Source organism: Stylophora pistillata, chromosome 5 (assembly GCF_964205215.1).
Source record: "Stylophora pistillata chromosome 5, jaStyPist1.2, whole genome shotgun sequence".
NCBI lineage: Eukaryota > Metazoa > Cnidaria > Anthozoa > Scleractinia > Pocilloporidae > Stylophora > Stylophora pistillata.
Window position 1 is genome coordinate 22,384,120 of NC_142523.1, and position 4,043 is coordinate 22,388,162.

At 36.0% G+C, this 4,043-nt stretch overlaps 1 protein-coding gene across 1 annotated transcript in view; it reads left to right on the top strand.

Annotated features, from left to right (window-relative positions):
- The window catches only part of LOC148730814 (uncharacterized), a 6,214-nt gene extending 5,860 nt beyond the window's left edge, over positions 1-354 (top strand). Inside the window, exon 2 of the mRNA XM_088761275.1 lies at positions 1-354. This exon is cut by the window's left edge and continues 5,527 nt beyond it. The gene's annotated coding sequence lies outside the window, so the exon portion shown is untranslated.
- The last annotated feature ends 3,689 nt before the right edge of the window (positions 355-4,043 follow it).

Consider the following 4,043-nt stretch of genomic DNA (forward strand, 5'->3'; position numbering starts at 1 on the left):
TTGCCTGTCCAGGCCTCCGCCTTTGGTTTTTGGCGCCCTTTCTGGTCACGTGACCATGTTAGTTAAGCGGTAGTGTGGTCGACTAGCGATTCACAGTTGGATATTTTAGATCGTTTTGGGCGCTCGTTTAGCGTATTTTTTCCAGAATTTATTGTATTTCAAGGCTGGACAAGGTTAGATTTCATCTGTTTTCAATTTTTGCTGCCTTTTTGTGATTTGTATTTGCTTTAAATTCGATTTTATTTACGACATCGATCGTCACCCTAATTAATCTTTTCTGTTTGTATTGTTTTCCTTTATTTCTTTAGTTTTACGACTTTGTTTGAGTCAGTAAATTCACCAGCCATAACTGCATCGGTTTGTTTGATCGTTTGTGGTTACACATACTTATACACACATACAGATATACATACATACCTACATACATACTTACATACATACATACATACAAGTTACCTTGTAGTGGAAAGTTTACCAGAAGAGGAGTTCAAAGAAAATAGCTTGATTATTACGTAAACACTTGTTTTATGTAGATCGAAAATGTGTTACCTAAATGGTTTTTCAGAAATGAATATATACAGTAAAAACGCGAATCTAAGAACCTAGAAATTTCGAGGTCAGGCTAAACAGGTTCTCGTATTTTAGGGTAGTTTCTCATAATTCAGGCTGGTTAGGTTCTTAATAGATTCTTATTTTTCAGAGGTTGTCGTAGTGTAACCATCGGCAGAAACATCTTCTTTATTTCACATGCAAAAAGCAGGGTGTTTGTGAACTGCATGGCTCAGATGATGAAACAATCAAGGTCCAAGAAGAGCATCAATACATTTCTATTAATATTTAGATAGATATAAGATATTTTGATTTTAAATCATCTATATTGCACTCTAGCTTTCTAGAAAACATATTTGTAGCGAAAATCCAAAAAAATTTAAATCAAAGAAAACATAAATACAATAGCTTTTTGTCAGAAGTTCCTCACACAATTAAAATCTAGAATTTGGAGTGTTTTTTTTTGTCTACGAACCTATTTTGCGTTACCGGGCTGAACAGGTTCTTATATTTGTGGGTATTTCAATGCCAAATTTTAGCCTGTAGGTTCTTAAATCACTAGATGCTCTTTACCGGGATGCCTCAAAAGGGATCATCCTCGGTGTAAAAACCTGACGAGGTTTTCTTTGTTTCATGAGGCTTTGTTTTGCTGTACGCTATTTTTTATAATGTTTTGTTGTCTTTGTTCTACGTCACTCGTGAGCTTCGCAGGTTTTTACACCAAGGATGAGCCCTCAAAAGGACCGAGGGATGACTCATGCATAGGGACCCCGCAACACAGCAAAAGATAAATTTTTGTACGTTATACAAGAAAAAATGTTCACATAGTACGAAAATATAAAAATATACATTTATAGAAAACTTCAAACCTACCTTAAAGGATAATAGTTCTTTTCAGAAGAACACAAAAAAGAAATCGACTTTCATAGCGTTTGGCCGCCATATTGAAAATTTGCCGAACAATCTTCGGAAACGTTGTCTGTCGTCAGTGTTTTAAATATCTAATGAAGTCCTTTCAAGTCATCCTTTTTAACCGCGACCTTAAAGAATGATTCATGTAATGCGTCACGTAGGAGCATCCTCAGTGAAACTTTGTTCGTATAACGTAATAATTTGCCCTATATGAAGCACTTACCAGAGTATTTTAGTGTTTTCTAATAGTGTCAGTGCTTCGCACTAGATACAAAAACGTTCTTTATTTTAATTTCGCAAAACTTGCCGCTCAGGTATTATCTAGAACCACCTGCGAACACACGCGGGCTGATCAATAACTCTAAGGCCGCCTCTGTTTCCGTTTTCATGTGCAGCCTTCTGATTCGACTAAGTGTTTATCCCGAAGATGTAAAGGCAAACAAAATGCTTTTTGCTGTTTGTTTATTTTTTCGACCATATCGATCAATCGGTTATTTTTTAAATTCACTCGCTGGGGAATGATTAACATCACCTTTCCTTTTTTCTGTAATATTAGCGCCTGTTTACTTTTCTTCCTGAAGACGAAACGTGACGCTCTTAATATGATGCTCTACTTTTAATCGTAGGATCATTTAACTTTTTAAACTCCCAATTAAAGACCTGGAAGTATGTTCCTTTCACTCATTTCTTACATGTATTTGTTGTTTGGTCCTGAGAATCTCGCTATTAACATCATGGTCCATAATATGTTACTTTTGTTTTACTTGAAGTTGGCTCGTCATTCAGTTGTCAGATCAGGGCTAGTGTTAAGAGGTTTAATTTTGGCGAAACAGTTCGCAATCGTAGGCAAAGTTTACAAGGAATAAAAGACTATTAAAAAATCGCGAAATAAAAAGACCTTCTTAAAATAGTTTTCGCGGAAAATAACCAGGAGAAAAGTAATGGATCCTTGTAACTCGTCACGATACACACGATACACACGATACAATAAGCTGTTTATACTTATGAACTATTTCTGTGTTCCTGCTGATCAGTATTTTGACAATTTTCGCGTAATTTAGCAGTGACAGAGAAATAATTAACCACCAAAAATAGCTTGTCGTCAGGTGTCTTACAAGGAGCCAGATAGACACCACGGAAATACGTTTTCGTGACGTCACAGTAACTGGTCAGTGGTCATCAACTTTTGGCTGCCAAGCTCTTCCATATGTTATTGAACTGAGTTCGATGAAGACATCGGTCTTTTGCGTGGTTTTAAGTTGGAAAATATGCATGATACTTCTCCTTGTTTGTTATATTTGATACTTTTTATGGGTTTTTAACACTTAAACCACGTATTAACAAATAGCGGTATAGGGGAGTCATTTTGTGTGGAGTTGTGTGCTGTTTGCTGACTTAGGCTGGCCGTCCAGTTGCGAAGCGCGATCTTGGTTCTTCAGTCGCCCTCGCCTTCAGAATTGTCAAAAACAGCGATAGTTATCCAGAAAAAGCAGGAGATTAGTTCTGTAAGATACTTTTCCAGCGAGTCTGAAGACTGGTTGGATTTTTAAGCGTTATTAGCTTGAAGCGATACAGGTAATTCTTGTGTTGTGAAAATGTTCATACACTCACTTTGCGCCGACGTGCGGTGCCTTTTTATTTTGGTAATTATTCGCTTGGATGAGAATTTTACCTTTATAGACTGATTTTTCGCCATTCCACCCTTCTGATTTTCTGTGCCTGTAAGAACGGGTGTCCGTAATCAAAATATGAAAACATTTGTTCATTTCATATACTTGCAGTTTTATAAACAAGTTATCTCGTGAACAGGCACAACCAAACGTACTAAAGACATGTAATAGAGATCTACTATCAACTGCTGTCAATTAAGGCTTAATTCAAGATAAGTTATAAATGAACCGATCATATATTGCATATTTTCGGCGCCCTCAATCAATCGCCTGTATAATAATCTTTGAGCCTTAGCGCAGCAAACAATTCGAAATTTCTTCGATTTCCACTTCCTTTGTAAACATCACTAAACAAGCTTTATTCTGTTGCAACAACAGCTACTTTAATTTCCCAAACAGCTCTTATTGTTTTACACGAAAGCATTTTCAATGAAACCCACTTTTTTATTATTGTTATTATTATATTTTTATAACTCAGTCATTTGAAACTTTTACAGGCACATGTATGTTTACCTGAAGTATACTCCACTATCTTGTATGTGCATTGCATTAATTTATCCAAATAATCAACTACTCTTCTTCCATTAATTTTTTTTAAGATTAGCTTTGCTTTGCTTTACATACACATCACATGCTGCCACTGTAAGGATAATTATGATCCCCATCAGTAATATTACATCATATCCCTACAGAACATTGTTATGAAACATTCCCATTTGACTTGTAGCCATTTTCTTTCAAGGTGGCAAAATATGTGTATATTGCCGAAATTAGTTAAGAATTTCTTATTGACTACAACTAGTGTAGCCATACCAGTGCTCCCCTCCCCAGTAATAAGTTGGGAAAAGGACATTTGTATGGTGTTATCATGATTTGCGTTTGGGAATATCCCATCCCTGATTTTTATTTGAC